The 17,018-nt window shown below is 45.5% G+C and overlaps 1 long non-coding RNA gene across 1 annotated transcript; it reads right to left on the minus strand.

Annotated features, from left to right (window-relative positions):
• Nucleotides 1-12,893: 12,893 nt before the first annotated feature.
• Nucleotides 12,894-16,619, minus strand: LOC136312007 (uncharacterized). Its single transcript, XR_010726863.1, has 3 exons — nucleotides 16,332-16,619; nucleotides 15,824-15,945; nucleotides 12,894-14,609 (listed from the first exon to the last, which is right to left on the minus strand). It is a non-coding gene; the product is annotated as an uncharacterized lncRNA (long non-coding RNA).
• Between the last annotated feature and the right edge of the window lie 399 nt (nucleotides 16,620-17,018).

A 17,018-nucleotide genomic window follows, 5' to 3' on the forward strand; every position in this document is an offset into this window, starting at 1 on the left:
AAATAGTCCAATTTCTATTAAATGTATTCAATTTATACTCTTAATCAGAAAACATTTCCACAAAGAAAACTCCAAGCTTGGATAGTGTTAGTGGTGAGTTCTAGAAAACATTTATGGAATGAATAGTACCAATTTTACATAAACTTTAAAAAAAATGGACATGAGAGCTCCATTTCTCAATTCATTTTATGGGGCTAACATAATCTAGATAGAAAAAACTTGACAAAAACATATAAGAAAAGAAATATAATATCCCAGCTCCACGGATGAGGACACCAAGGCTCAGAGTGGATACAATTTGCCTCAAATCTTGGGATTTGGCAGCAGCAGAGCAGTGCAAAGCCCAATGTTACTAACCCCAGCCTGATTCTCCACCAGGCGGTTTTCCAGGAGAGATGCTTTCACAATCTGTGAATCACCACATGCTGTAGGCAGCCCTGTAAGGATCCCAGGGCCAGAAGCGGAGACCTGAGGGACCCCCTCCTCCCCACTTCCTACTCTTGAAGGAATGTAGATGGGTAATTTTGTGCCCCTCACTGTCCATTTTGGAATCCCTGGTGTGAATCTTCCTATTTACAATGAATGGCTGTATGAGGCCAAAGATATATGTATGGTTGTAGGAAAAACTCCACCATGTTACATCTTGTTCTGTGATTTGGGCCAATAATCCTGTCTAGTCCATTATGTATTGCTTTGGGTAACAGATCAGCACAAAAGGAATGCTTAAAAATTTTAGCAGGAAAGCAAGTCACTGCCAGAATGAAATATTGGTGGAATAGCAGTATAGTAATAGCAACACTCTGCTCAGTTTTTACTTGTACAGAGGGTGGAGCATTTAAATTGAAGTTTAAGTGCTATTAGTTAACATTCAAATGAATAACATGTCATGTAGTTTACCTATTATCAGAACTTGAAAGAACCATGTCAGCACCCGTGTGCGGTTTTGACGTTCTGGGTATGATTTTAGAAGTGGACTACTGGCTGGAATGTGAAAACTTAGTTTACAGTGGATGTTGCAATGGCTTGTGAATCCTCATGACCTCATCTTGCTGGGAACGTGGCTGAGACCGGCCAGCATCTCTTGGCCTGGTCATCTGACTTTGCCGCCTTGTTTAGTTGAGTCTACCTCCTAAATATCTCTCAGCTGTGCTTCCTCCCCACCTACTCACCTCCATCCTTGGTTGGGGCCTCCTTTTTACTCTAAGTTGTTTCTTGATCCTAGCGTTTAGTCTCCTTGCCTCCAGGCTATGTTTCACAGGATCATTAGAAGCTGTGTTTTCTATGCTGTGTTTCAGTTAAACCAAAAATTCATTAGTATGTCTTTTTAAATTTTAGCCTCAGCATGTGTAATTAATTTCTCAAATGGAATTTCCAATGGTGCTTTTCTAACCTATCTTCTAGTTTTCTCCATCTCAGTTAAAGACAATTCCATTCATCTAGATCCCCAGCTAAAAACTTGATGTCATAGTTGACTCTACCCTTCTCTCTGCCCTGCATTCAATCCAATCAGCAAAGCCTGTTGTCTCTGTCTTCAAGGGAGATCCAGAATCCTCACTGCTCACCACCTCCAGTTCTATCACTCTAAATCAAATCTCTCTGATCTCTCATGGGGTTCCTGCAAGATCTCCGATTGGTCTCCCTTGCCCCACTACAATTATTTTCAAATAGCAGCCACAGTAGTTATGTTAAAACCCAGAAACCAGATCATTTAACTTCTGAGTTCAAAATCCATAATTAGAGCGTCGGCCTGGCGTGCGGGGGACCCGGGTTCGATTCCCGGCCAGGGCACATAGGAGAAGCGTCCATTTGCTTCTCCACCCCCACCCCCTCCTTCCTCTCTGTCTCTCTCTTCCCCTCCCGCAGCCAAGGCTCCATTGGAGCAAAGATGGCCCGGGCGCTGGGGATGGCTCCTTGGCCTCTGCCCCAGGCGCTAGAGTGGCTCTGGTCGCAGCAGAGCGACGCCGGGGAGGGGCAGAGCATCGCCCCCTGGTGGGCAGAACTTCGCCCCTGGTGGGCGTGCCGGGTGGATCCCGGTCGGGCGCATGTGGGAGTCTGTCTGACTGTCTCTCCCCGTTTCCAGCTTCAGAAAAATACAAAAAAAAAAAATCCATAATTGCCACCTTGCCCAGAGATAAGATAAAATTTAGTACAGTGACCTAAAAAGTCATGCTTTATCTGACCTTCATAAACTTTCAAAACCTATCCCGATATTCTCGATATTCTCTCCAGTGCTTCCTTCACTCCAGCCACGCTGGCCCCTCCCCTGCTCCGGGCTAGATCTTATCCCAGAACCGTGGGACCTGCCCTTCCCCTTGCCTGGGAAGCTCTTGCCCCACAGGGTGTGCTCCACAAGGCCCAGTCTCTTGTTCCTTTTAGTTTCCTTATCTCTGCAGCCTTCCCTCACTACCCAACAGTCACATCTTCTTCTCTGTCTCTTCTTCTCCTCTTCTCCTACTTAATCCTTTTTTAACACAGTACATATCACCTCTTGATAAACTATGTTTATCTAATTATTTATTATTATTTATAGTCTATATTCAAAAATGAAATATAAGCTCTGTGAAAGATGAACTTTGTTTATCTCAACAAACTGGCACATAATAGGCCCTCAATAAATATTTATTAAATAAGTGAACACATGAATATGCTTCTATAACCTCATCTTCCGAAATATAACCTCATCTTTCCATTGAACACTAGCTGTTAAATAATAATGATTGTGCCTATGATGATAATAATAATAATCAGCATTCCTTTAAAAAGCTTTGAAATATACAAAAGAATATAAAAAAAAACCAGATAAATGTTGTCAACATAAATGTGTACAATATGTTGACTAAAACAAGCAAGTACAAAAGGAATATAGCCAATGCATGTGCATAATACATCAGTACAGAGTAAAGAGAGAGTGCAGCAGGTTCCAAGTTCTGTGGATTTACAACAACCATGGCTCCCTGGTCTCAACCATATCCCAGTGGTGATGTCACAGACAAGAAACCAGATGTTGAGTTCATTGTTCATATTCTTATGCTACAATACTATGGGTGGGGCTGTGTTTAGACATCTCCTAAAGGTCCTACCTATTAAATATTTTGATTATTTGGCAAGAACAAAAAGCATTCCTGGGAACCACGTGGTGCCCATTTGAACTAACTCCTCATTAGAAGAGGGATACTCTGGCACAAATGGATCTCTCAAGTCCAAGACGTTTCCAGGGAAGGAAATAGCTAAGTCTTTTCTGTGCGGTTTGATTCTCTCTGTGTCTGAAATTGCCAGATGCTCCAGGACACAGGTGCATGGGATGACCCCATTTCCCAGGGCCTCATCCTGCTTCACGCTGTGTTGGGACATCTCGTAAAATCAAGGTGGGAGTTTTTCCTTGATTATGACTTCCTTAACGTCACTCAAAAAGCGGGTTTTCTATCTGTAGATGACCTATATTAATTTTCTCTATTCAATTCCCTGTGCCCTTCAGAGAGCTTCTACAAGTCAGGAAGTAGATCCTATTGGAGAGAGACAAGTTAAGCTCTCCAATGGTTCCCGTTGGCTACATTTGCCTTTTAGCACGTCCTCTGCCTGCAACATTTCCCTCTTCCTCACCATCAGCCTTTAATCTAGTGATTGTCAAACTTGAGCACACATCAGAATCTCCTGGGTAGTTTCCTAAAGCACTGTGTCCTGGGCCCTACCTCCATAGTGTCTAATTCAGTAGATCTGGGATGCTGCTTTACATTTTTATCAACTTCCCAGGTGATGCTGATGTATCCTGGGACCACACTTCGAGACCACTCACTTACTTCATCATTTAGTCTAAGCAATCTCTTCCATCCGTTTCTCTCCATTCTCTCTGCTACTGGCTTAGTTTGGGCCCCCACACATTTTAAAACTTGGAGAGACTTTACACCTATACACACTAAGTCAGAGGAGTGTTGTAATAGTCTCAAAGTCATACGCCTAGAAGCCAGTAGAGGCAAGACCTAACCTCAGGTCTTTCTGAGCCCATGCAGCACAGCACAGTGACTCAACCCCCACCCTGGGTGAGAGGCTCTGATGCCCAGAGGAGGACAGGCCCTGCCCAGTGAAGAGTCCGTGAGCAAGTTAGCAGAGGGTCAGGGACTGGGACCCAGCTCTCTTGACTCTTAACACTTCTCTTCTTCCCACTTTCATTCAGCTACTCTAATAAACATGTACTCTGGGCAAATACAAGATTATCCCTTCATTCTGTCAAACAGATCTGACTGTTACTGTGTAGCAGGCACTGTCCTAATCACTGAGGACCCTGTAGAGAGTTACAATAGTCACTTGTTCTGTGATGAGTTCACAATCTAATGGAGGATTTAGATTAATAAAATAACTGTACACAAAAAAATAAGGTTAAACTGTCTTCAAGGCTGTAAAGGAGGAGGGGTGCATGGTGCTCTGAGCATAGGTCAATGGGGAAGTTAACGCAGATGGGGACACAGGGGAAGTTTTTCCTGAAGAAGTGACTAGTAGATTGCTATTTAAAGGATGAGCAGGTGTTATACCAGGCGAAGAGGGGTAAGAAAGGTATTTGGAGGAGGGAGATCCTGCATAATGGCCTTGTGGTAGCAGGGACCCTGGTGATTACAGGGGGCTAAAAGGGATCTCAGGTCTGTGGAAACTAGAGAGACCAAGAGCATGGAGGGATCCAAACGGAATACTTTATGAAATTATGAATGCCCCCAAAACAGAAAAACAAATTGCATGTCGCAAACATAACCACTAGATGTTACCGAATGAAGCATCTCAAGATTTCCCAAATGAAATTATACGCCACCTGGCCATTGGGAACCTAAATTCATCTTACCTAATTTTCTCAGAATTCTACACCCCAAGGAAAAGTTAAAATATGTTCTGCTGTTTACTAATAACCTTAGGGGAACATATTTCAGCTAAACACCTTTTTTTCAACAGCTCACAACTTGAAGTCCCTGTGCATAATTCCCTCTGTTTGGAAAACAGATTTATCCAGGTGATCCTTTTTCAGATATCCCACTGTCTTGTTTGTGGACAAGAAATTTCTTTGGTGACCCCTGGCTGTGGAGCTTCTCCATATTGTGGATGAGACGCCAGTCTGATATGTCATCTGTGTTTTGCTTCAGCCTGAATTCTGGGAAGTGTTTCCCTTCCTGAACGTTTGCTTTGATGATAAAGAGAGAACGTTCTTCTCCCCCAAGAACCTCCCAGCATTCCCGCCTGTCAGTCTTCCCTTGCCTGGGAAAGTGCCATCAGACAAACATCAGCTGGACTAACTACTCATCAGGTGACCGGACCCTTTTATGAGGAGGAGCCCCAGGAAAAGCCCTCTGTAGATCCTTTCTCCCTTGGGTACCCAGGTAGTGATTTTAAGAAGGTGGCTTGTTTTTACTTATACCTAGACATTGATATAAGATTTCAAACCAAGCTTAAGAACACCGAGGTGCAGTAAGAAGCCCAGTGGCCTGGCGTCTGGGCTCTGCACCTGGCTTGACCACTGAGCATCTAGCTCTATGACCTTGGACAAATTTCTTTGCTTCACTGGTCCCCAACTGGAAAATGGGAGAGTGAACTCCAAGTCAAAGTTAACAAAATTTTCAATTATATTTTTAATCTTTTAAATTATATTTTTACTTTTCTAGGCTCCTGTGCTTGAAAGATTTTTGACTCCTAAACATAATGAACTTACGAAGCATTCTTTATTTTATTTCTCCTTGTTATGTGTCAAAGCCCAAGTCAGAGGCTCTGATCAACATGGCTTGTCAATATTATTCTCGCCAAGTCAAAACTCATTGTAAGGACATGTGGTTTCTTTCAGAATGTTTAACATTTTGAAAGTAGGTATACAACACAATCGAGTGTTCAAATTATGTGGAGATGTTTTCTCTAAATCTATGTACTCTGGTTGACCAATGTCACCCTGTTAAATTTAATTGTCTAAATAAAAAAAAATTAAAAAAGGAAGTAGGTTGCAAATCTCTACTTCAACATTCATAGACTCTTGAATATCCTAAGAATTCCAAATGTAGGAACAATAGGGTAAACCACTTTCCTTCCTTCCTTCCTTCCTTCCTTCCTTCCTTCCTTCCTTCCTTCCTTCCTTCCTTCCTTCCTTATTTTTCTTTCTTTCTCTCTCGGTCTCTCCGTTTCTCTCTCTCTCTCTCTCTTTCTTTCTTTCTTTCTCTTTCTCTTTCTTTCTTTCTATTTTTTTCATTATTTTACTTATCTATTTTTTTTTTAGAAATTAAATTTAATGGGGTAAAATTGGTCCAGAGAAACACATACATCTCAGGTATACAACAGTCCATGGCACGTGAACTACTCATTCCATGTTGCCTATCACAAAAAAGTCAAACCACCTCCTGTCCCCGTATATTTGGCCCCCTTAACTCCTTTCCTCCCACCCTCTTTCCTCTAATAACCAGTTCATTTTTGTCTATAACTAAGAGTCTCAGTTTTGTATCCCATATATAAGTGATATCATATAGTTATTAACTTTTTCTGATTGACTTATTTTGCTTAGCATAATATTCGCAATGTCTACCCATGTTGTCACAATAGTAGTATTTCATCTTTTCTGATACCTGAGTAGTATTCCATTGTGTATGTGTACCACATTTTCTTTATCCAATCCTCTATTGAGGGACACTTTTGTTGTTTCCATGTCTTGGCCATCGTGAATAATGCTGCGATTAACATGGGGCTATATATATTTTTGCAAAAAAATGTTTTCAAGTTTTTCAGGTAGGTACCCAGTCGAGGGATTACTGGGTCATACGGTAACTCTATTCTTAATATTTTGAGGAATTGCCTCAAAAAATTTGAGGGACTATGTTTTTCATAGTGGCTGTACCAGTTTATAGTAAATCATTCTTTAGAGAAGCCATCTGTGACTACTGTTCAAAAGTTTAAGCCTGAGAGAATAGAACCCCAAAGTCTCCATTGTAGGAAAAATGGTGTTACAGAACTGATTTATATAGTCTATGCCCATGATGTGAAAGTTTAGATCTCTGTCTCTCTTCTTTGTTGAAGGAGAACCGTTACGTGTCTCTGGATGACATCTACCTATGTTTTTTCCCCATTTACTCTGGCCAGTTTCAGCACTCACTGAATGGCACAGATCTCCATCAACTGCATACAAATGATGATGAACACCAAGCAACTCATTGATCTTTTTGATGGTTCCATATACCAACTTTCCTAATATTTATGATTATTTTAGGTTTCAAAGTCAGACTGTCTGAATTCACTGTTTATCCCACGTAATTTTTTAAAATTTATTTATTGATTTTACCAGAGAGGAGGGGAGAGAGAGACAGACAGACAGACAGAAACATCGATCTATTCCTGTATGTGCCCTGACCGGGGATCAACCCGGCAACCTCCGTGCTTCAGGCTGATGCTCTAACCAACGGAGATATCTGGCCAGGGCTCCCACATAATTTTTTAAAATACATTGATGAGTACCTACTAGATTCCATGCACATAGTAGGTATATAACAAATGCTTGCTAAATGTATGAATAAATTAACCAACATATGTATGAGTGAATTGTTTAACATTTTCACATATTCTATGTCATTTAACTCTCTCAGCAACCTGGTAAGGTAGGGAACACTCCTCCCATCTTATAACCAAGGAAACAAAGTCTCAGGTGCTGTTACTTGTCTGTCATAAAGCTGGTAAGTGGTGTGGTAGAACTTGAACCCAGGTCTTTGGTTTACGCATTCCTGGTCTGGTGCCGTACAGGACAGCCCCTTGTGGATTCCTACTGTTCCTTTCTCCAGCATTTTTGGATAAGCTGGCCCTCTCCTCTCCCTCTCCATCAGCAGCCTCACCAGTGCATTAGTTCATCCCTTAGCTGGCTTCTGTCTTGATTGTAGCACTCTTTTTTGCCCATTCTTCTTATCCTCATGTGTCATCTTGCCACTTTGTATCTGAGACTGTAAATACCTGTTCTTCCAGCAGTTTTGACCCTGAGCACTTCTCCCCTCAGAATCCACAGCAAGCCTTTTGCAATGTTTTGGTGGGACCACAGAGTATTATAGCATGGAAGGACACTGATCATCTCTAGTCCAACCCCTCACTGTGCAGACAAGCCCTCGGGCTCAGAAAGAGAAGGCCACATGCTCACAACCACCATGGGAGGAATCAGTCCTCCTTACTGTGAGAGGCTTGACCATGTCCCCTTTGAGACCTCACCTACTGCCTCTGGTCCTCTCCTCACCTCCATCTTAACACTTTCTTTCTCCTGCAAAGGGTCCACCATCCAGATGGAAAGAGCCCTCACCCAAAAGTCAATTTTATCACCAGCTAGCTGGTGATGTTGGACAAGTCACATCCCCAGTCGGGATTCCCACTAGTAAAGTGGGAGGATTAACGATGGTAGTCCTAGCAACTCTGACATGTATTACTCTGGAGAATGCCCTTTCTTCTCTCCTCTCCCGTTCTCAAAGCTGCCCTGCCCTGTGCTGGGCCCTCCATCAGCCTAGAGAACTCACTCTCTTTTCCAAATGCCCTCTGGAATCCCAGCCCCTCAGAATCCTCCCAAATCAAGTGATCCAAGGGGCCCAGGCTTAGCCTCTTGATTTTATCCCTGAGTTTAAAAATCGCTCAACATTGGGACCATAAACTCCCAGAGAAACACAAAGTGTCAAGGTTAGTAAGTACCTGCTGGTCCGGGCCCTCCTGTGGTTCTCTGTCCTTAGAAACTGGACACAGAGGAATACCTCTCTGCATCACACTGCCCGAGTCACTCCTGCCAATTGTGGAACCACATTACATTCCCCCCCCCTTTTAAACTGGTAAGGTCCTTTTAGAAGTGCTTCTCTGTTACCCCCAAACTTATGCCCATTTTAGAAACAAAGAAACCAAGGCACCTAAAACCCCTGAATAAAAAGTTCTGACGGAGAATGTGAAGACCCAGTCAAAAACAGATACTTTCCTTGGTGGTCAGTGGTGCGGGTGTTTGACTGAAAGCATGCTTTTTTCTCTCCTAGGGTAGACTAGCAAAGGACCTACTGAGACAAAGACCCCTCAGTATTAGTTCTGTTACAAACAACAATGTCTGTAGCCTTCCTGTCCCTATGGGCACAACAGTTCAATTGCTCAAAAAAGTGGTGTTATTGAGAGTACCATGGCTTTACCCCTTTAGGACTGACCTAATACATAGTACATGGGTTGGTAATTAATCGGTAATTAACCACAAAGCCCAGGACATGCTTTTAATAGGTTTATTGGGTATGTCTAATAAAATCATAATAATCATAAACTAATTTAACATTCTAAAATTGTTTTATACCTATTCTTCCAGGATATTCAAGCAAAAATTCAACCTCCAAGGGAGGAGCTGGTGGTTCACTGGTGTCAAAACATCCTAAGCTGGGAAACACGCTCTACACCAAGCTCTGCAACCATAAGAATGTGCCTTCTGCCCTCTTCCATCCTCCTGTAAGTCACAGACCAGGTGCTTCTACGTGATCCTCAGATTAGAGAAGACAGGAAGCTTTCCCACTTGTCTTCCCAACACTGTCAGCCATTTCTCGCTAACTTCTAACAAAGGGCCCCTTCAGTCCTCCCAAACATTAGACAACTTATCAGTGGCACACTGTTGATCAAAGCAAGGATTGCTGGGGACAACTGGGAAACAGAGAGCTGCCATCAATGCACGACCCAGGGGCTGCCCTTCAGTGTGGAACACTGCAGTCCCTGGATACCGTGGGCAGATGGCTCAAAGCCCGTGCTCCTGCATTGGTGTTCCTTGATTGGCTGGTTTGTCTTTTAGAGGCTCAGCTTTCCTACAGATAAACCAAGGTAACACCTTTAAGCCAGGGACCTATGACTGTGTTAGCTAAGCTGGCCACCAACACCCTTTGGCTGTCCCGGTGGTGAACAGCCATCTACAGGGGGTAGAAGCAAAACAGGAGTGACCCCCACCTCTCCACCAACCACTGCCCAGTGCAAACACAGTGTTCATCCCTCAGGAGCAAGTAATTAGATGTTCCCAGGGTGGCCTGTAAATCCCTAACTTCTCTCTTTGGGAGGTAAGAAGGAAATAGATTGCTACTGGATATTTCTTTATTTTTCTGTCTGTGGGTAAGTGTGTATTGAGAGAGATCGTATATGTGTAAGGACCCCCCTCCCACCCTGTGATTTACACAACTGGGTATTTATACACCAGATGATCCCTGCAGGAAAAGGCAAGTCCCCAGCTGCTGTGGAATTTTAAGAGATCTCCCTGGAATGCCCTTATGGGATGTCTGGTTCTAATTGCCTCCATCAGCCAGAGCTGGCGAGCTGGCAGGAGCAATGAGAGGTGAAATTGAACAGATTCCAGTTCACATCAGACCTCCAGCCCTGCCAGAGTCCCCCAAGGGCCGGAAAAGAAAACAAATGTGGCCATGGTGGTGGGTGTGGTGAAGACAGCTCTAGGCTGGAAATTGGAAGGCCCAGGGTCTTGTCCCTGTGCTGCCTGCCGCTAACACCCTGCGTAGCTTTGGACCCAGCACTTCTCTGCTTGGGCCTCCAGTTTCCTCATTTGTTAAATGAGTGGTGAAGACTGGCGGGTCTCCAAGGCCCCTTCGCAGTCTCAGATTCGGGGACAGAAATGTCAAGCCCTCAACACAGGGCTTCAGGGGGCATTTTCTTCTGAAGTTTAAAAACAGATGCATTGTATTTTTAGATCTTTAAGAAGAATTGGGGAAAGGAGAGGACTTTGTTCCCACCCATTATATAACCCAGCCCCATTCCTTCCTCTCTTCTTGTCCAGGGATGGCTGAAGAGCTGAGCACTGACCCGGACACAGAGGAGGCAGAGATCCCGTAGTTCCTTGGTGCCCCCTATAGGCCCAAAGGGTAGTCACACCGAAATGGGAGTTGCCCAGGGAGCCACCTGCATCCCAGCACCCAGAGCTTCTTCTCTCTCAGAGCCTCAGGTTTTATTTTATTTTATTTTATTTTATTTTATTTTATTTTATTTTATTTTATTTTATTTGTGTGTGTGTGTGTGTGTCAGAGACAGAGAGAGAGACAGAGAGAGGGACAGACAGACAGGAAGGGAGAGATGAGAAGCATCAATTCTTCGCTGCGGCACCTTAGTTGTTCATTGATTGCTTTCTCATATGTGCCTTGACCAGGGGGCTACAGCAGAGTGAGTGACCCCTTGCTCAAGCCAGTGACCTTGGGCTCAAGCTGGTGAGCCATGCTCGAACCAGGTGAGCATGCGCTGAAGCCAGTGACCTCAGGGTTTCAAAACTGGGTTCTCCTCGTCCCAGTCCAACGCTCTATCCACTATGCCACCGCCTGGTCAGACGAGCCTCAGGTTTGAAAAGCAGCAGTTCAAGTTGGCCCCTAATTTGTGGAGAATTTCTCTCTCCTTTTAGCCTGTTATTTTAAGGCTCAGACTCAAACCCTCCAGAATGAATAGCCACACAGACTAGGGTTGAATAGCTCTCAGAGGGCTGGTGGTATGTGCACAGTACAGCATGAGTCACCAAACATCACATGCAGAAGGCTTCAAGCTCAACACCCTCCTCTTACCCCCACTCATCCGCCAGCCCCTCAGCCCACTACCCCCACAGCTGATGCTTGCCCATCTCCAGGGAGGAAGAGCTCACGACTTTGAGTCAGCCTGTGTCAGTTAGGAATTGTGTCTAGCTAGTAGTGACAGAGTCCAAAGCACAGTGAGTTTATCAAAGTGGTGGGGTATTTTTTGTTTCGTTTTTTGTTTTGTTTTGTTTTGCTCATCTAAAAGACATCTGCAGATAAGCAGCAGTCCCAATCATTGGAAACTAAAGTTCCTTCTAGATTTTCCTTAGCCATTTCTAGAGCACTACTTCCTTATGGGCCTCATGAACCAAGATCATCACTTCAGTTCTAGGCGTCACTCCTGCAATCCAGGGAAGAAGAAGAAGGGGAAGGGCAAGGGTCACCACGGTCCCTTCCCTCTAAGTCACCCCCTTGGAGATGCACCTAATGATTTTTGTTTGTATCTCACTGGCCACTCCAGCTGAAGGGACAGCTGGGGATACAGTCTCATTGCCAGCTCAAATAAAATGAGGGTTTGCTATGAAGGAGAAAGGGGAGAGGGAAGAGGGATATATTAGGTCAGCAGTGACGAGACCGCCACACAGCGCAAGAGTGTTGAGAGAAACATGAGTGGGCGTGTAGCTCTGTCGTCGTCTCTTGTGGACAGTGGTCTCCCTCTGTCTGCAGAGAAGACAAGGGGTTCTGTGTGCTCGCTCACCTGGGAGTGCTCACCTCACCCACGAGAACGCATCACTCCCCGCACAGGACCAGGTTCCTGCCCAGTTGGTGGGGAGAGATGGTATCTGCCAGATCACTCTCTCCCAAAGGTGATGCCAGGCAAGTGGCACCCGCAGCTTCCGCTGAGCCAGGCCTCTCCGCTACTTCCCCGAAGAGAACTACACTGCTCACCTCTAAGGACACAAGCCCAGCTGCAAACACGCCCCAACAGAGCTTACGGCCAGCTCGGGGACCAGTGACCCCTCCTTCCAGCAGGCTCCAGTGCCTTTCTGTTCCTCTCCTCCAGCCCCGAGGGGAAGACCCCAGCCCACATTTGGCTGTGCCCTCCAGCCCAGGGAGAGAGTTCATTGCTTGCTCTCTCCATACAGGGTGGGGCAAAAGTAGTTTACGGTTGTTTGTATAGAAAATAATACAATAATTGATAAATAATTATACAAGAATAAACTCCGTGCTTCACGTATTCACGACTGTAAATTTACTTTTGCCCACCCTGTATTTATTCTTCAAGGAGCCAAATCCATTCCTTAGATCACAGGGCAAACCCTTTAAATTTGATATTTAAAATGATAGACAAGGACTGTGCAGCAAAGGAGACTGAGTTGACCTTGAGGCTCACTTTGGAGTTAGCTGGTTTCTGGTTTTCTGGTCTCAGTTGAGCCTGGTCCTTCTGGCTTGGACAGGAGGCCACCTCTTGGCTGATTCCCAAGGTCTTCCCCTTGGCAGATGTGACTTCTCCCTCTTCAGGAGACCCGCAGCCTTTTCCTCACATTTTAGCCCCACTCCTTGGACTGCCGCGCAGCCACTTTCCTGTTAGAAAACTGAGGCAGGGAAAGCTGGTTTCCTACACTGGACCAAGGTGTGTGGGTTGAAGGGCTCAGGTGAAGAGAGGAGAAAACAGGGGAGCAGAGCAAGCTCCGCTTTCTAATCTCCTAGGGAGCTTCAGCTCTTCCCTGTGAGTCTCAATCAGTATTTCTTTTTTATTTCTATGGCCATCTATGTAACTCAATAACCACGCCAATTGTTTCTTCCAAGCTACTGCCTTCTCTTTAGAGAGGACTATTTGAAGCACGCTTCCACATTTGCCACACTCATTAGACCTGGCCTAAAAATACCTCTCCCTCCTTCCTGGCACTTCGGTCCATTCAGGTCTCTCACGAGACCGACTGTGTTTGACGAGAGAGGCCCTTAACTATGCGATTAAAGTAGGATTTCCCCGCAAGATGAAGTTTCCAGGAATCAACCGTGTTTGACAGCAAGGACTACCTCTTTGGGAATGCAAGGGAGAGAAATAACCGGCTTCAATTTGTTAAGAACCATTTATCATGAATGCCCTAAAACTATGTCTGTTTTAGATCTCTCCAGTATAACTAAGTTATTGCCCATATATCATGGAAGGTTCCTGGACTCCTGAGCTCTGCAGACAGCCCCCCTGAGGCCAGATGTCCATTTCTTATAATATACCTAAGCAAAGACAGAGTGGCATTCTCAGCACTTTGCTAGTTGGTGTGTGTGTGTGTATGGCTGTTTAATGCTAGGTACTTAATACTTTGGAGCACTTAAAATCCTAATAGAAGGTTGAATTATCACTGTTTTGCAAACAGGGAAGCTAAAAGAAAGGTTTTTAAAAAATGGTGAGGTGCAGGCCCTGGCCGGTTGGCTAAGAGGTAGAGTGTCAGCCAGGTGTGTGGAAGTCCCGGGTTCGATTCCCAGTCAGAGCACACAGAAGAAGCACCCATCTACTTCTCCACCCCGCCCCCCTCTCCTTCCTCTCTCTCTCTCTCTTTTCCCCTTTCGCAGCCAAAGATCCATTGGAGCAAAGTTGGCCTAGGACTGGGTGCTGAGGATGGCTCCATGGCCTCCACCTCAGGTGCTAGAATGGCTTGGGCCACAATGGAGCAATGGCCTAGATGGGCAGAGCATTGCCCCCCTGGTGAGCATGCTGGGTGGATCCCAGTCGGGCGCATGCGGGATTCTGTCCTGTCTCTCTGCCTCCTGGCTTCTAACTTTGGAAAAATACAAACAAACAAACAAACAAACAAACAAAATGGTGAGGTGCATGCTCTTTCTTCAGTTCACAGTGGAAGCAGGAAGTTGAGTCCCACAACTGCGTGATATGGTCAGCGGATTCCACCGTAGCGGTCTGTGTGTATTGAAATTACATCGAGAAAGCTCAGTCAAGTCTCTCCTTCCTCAGAAGCTCAACTCAATGCCTCCAAAGAACAAAGTCAGAGCAGCTGGAGTTAGAACAGTAACTTCATTTGAATAAATCACTTCAATCCCTGGATGATTATTTTTCTTATAAAGTGGGAATCGCATCTCCCAAAGACAGGTGCAAAGTTTCTTGATTTCCTGGAAAATATAAACAAGGAAGTATCTACAATGATCTCTTTATATCTGTGTGCGTTTGTTGTTTAATAAGTGTTGACTAACAGCTTTATCTGCATTGCGATTCGGGTGCACAGGGTAAGGTTCGTGTTTGGACCACTGGTGTTATGAGGGAGAAGGAGGTGAATTTAAACCACAGTCCATAAACTTGAACATATGTATGTGCAGTAAAGAAAAAAAAGGAAGCAGTGGATATTGTATGCTGATATTTGTATTTAAATAGGGTCTAGAAAATGTATGTTTATCTTATATGCATAATTAGCATATCTGGTAACACTGGTTACTAGCAGAGGGGTCATGGGTGGTGGGAGTGACAAGTAAGGAGTAGGACAGAGAATTTTCACATTATATCTTTTGTTCCTTTTGAAATTTAAACTTTGAAAATCATGGTTTATTCTCACCTATTTACAAAAGAACAAATAAAATTTAAAAACATAATGTGACCTATCCCAAGTTTCCGGGTCCAGAGGCCAGGGAGTGGGGGAGCAGGAGAAAAGGGCACTGTCTCAGCCAGACCAGCTGATGGGCATGGGGTCTGCTGACCTCAGACTGGGCTCCTCTGCTACCCAGAGGTAGTGCCCCTCCCAGCATACCAGGGCCAGTGTGTGTCCAGGGCTCAAGGCTCATGTGATTTCTTTTTTTTTATTTTAATTTATTCATTTTTAGAGAGGAGAGAGAGAGAGAGGGAGAGAGAGAGACAGAGAGGGAGAGAGAGACAGAGAGAGAGAAGGGGGGAGGAGCTGGAAGCATCAACTCCCATATGTGCCTTGACCAGGCAAGCCCAGGGTTTTGAACTGGCAACCTCAGCATTTCCAGGTCAACGCTTTATCCACTGTGCCACCACAGGTCAGGCTTCATGTGATTTCTTTAAGCAAAAGAGGAAGTACATTGGATGCAAGCTTCCATGTGATGCTTTACAAGGAACGCAGCAAGCGCTCCCATGTCCCCGTCTGGAGCCTCACTGTGGGGAAATGCAGACCAGCCAGAGGGAATCCCGCACGCTGGCCACGATGAGCTGGGAGGAGAGCTGCAGGCCTCAGCGTGTCTCCAGCTGTTTGAAGACAGGCGCGATGAGCACGTGAGGCAAGCTACAGACCTCTCCCCACTTTTCCTCATCTACAGCAGGGGACAATAACACCATAACAAAAACAGCCCATGGTTTTCTTGTTTCCACTTACTGAATGGAAGCTGTTGAACATTTAGTGGGCACTGTGCACAGGTCTCTGAGTCCATCTCTCCAACGTGGATTTCCTTTCAGGCAAGTGAATTTGACCCGGTAAACCCAGCTGGTGAGAGAGAGCTGCAGGAAGATGGACGTGAAACAGGACGAGGGAAGACTTCCCTAAAGACAGAACTCTCCCAGAAGAGAGCAAGTCTCTCAGTGGGCATCACTGAGATAAATGATCCTTTTTGGGGAGAAACTGAAAGCTCGGCTTTCGCTGTCTCTAAGTTGACCACTAAGGAGAGAGTTCGGAGCGTCCTGGGCCCGTCGGCCCCACGCTCCCGCTGTTCCCATCCCTTCTCCAGACAGCCTGCTCCCAGAAAGGTTCAATTAAGAAGGCATTTCCAGACCTCTCTGCGGCTGGCACCACCACATTTTTGGCATTCCCTGACTCCACTGCTCTTGGAGCTGTGAAGTGTGTGTGTGTGTGTGTGTGTGTGTGTGTGTGTGTGTGTCTTACTTACCTCAGGAATAAAGGACATGAGTTCTGTGACCCAGCCTACCAGAGATTTTCCCTTTTGGCTTCACAATTCCAGCTGCAGGAACCTTTCCCACCAGACAAGCACAGGTCTTCCTAGAGAGAGTGCCCTTAATCATCCGGACTCTTCAGGACTTTTGAGCAGGCGCTGTTCTGGGCCCCTGGTGATTGTGGAACAAATGGGGTCCGGCCTTGCCCTGGGGCAACCAGTCAAATGGGGCTGACACACTTCTGCCAGTCCCTGCAGCACGGGACCATGATAGACGCCACAGGGAGCTCAGAGCCACCGAGGCCCCAGGAGGCAGCTGTGATTCATGCTGACATGAGGCACGAAGGTCAACAACAGCTTCACAGAGTAGGTGAGGTTGAAACCAGGGTTCAGAGATGAGTCAGGGATTGGGAGTGGGAGGGATGGACATGATTTCGAAGCACATGTTGGCTTCATTTTTTCATCTGTGAGTCCTTTTGTTCTCCTGGGTTTTCACATCGGTGAAAGCATTTCCACTTGCAGGGTGTGACCAGCGCTTGCTTCAGACACCTTTTTAGGTGGGGCCTTGCAGGAAGGGCTTTTCTGGCCGCCACAGCTGGAGCTGGCGGCCTGGCCCCACCCAGGAGGGGCTGCTCCCCTTCCCTCTGCCTCTCTCCCCTCCAGTGCCACGTCTGGGGAAACTTA

The sequence above is a fragment of the Saccopteryx bilineata genome, chromosome 8, assembly GCF_036850765.1.
Source record: "Saccopteryx bilineata isolate mSacBil1 chromosome 8, mSacBil1_pri_phased_curated, whole genome shotgun sequence".
Taxonomy (NCBI): Eukaryota; Metazoa; Chordata; class Mammalia; order Chiroptera; family Emballonuridae; genus Saccopteryx; species Saccopteryx bilineata.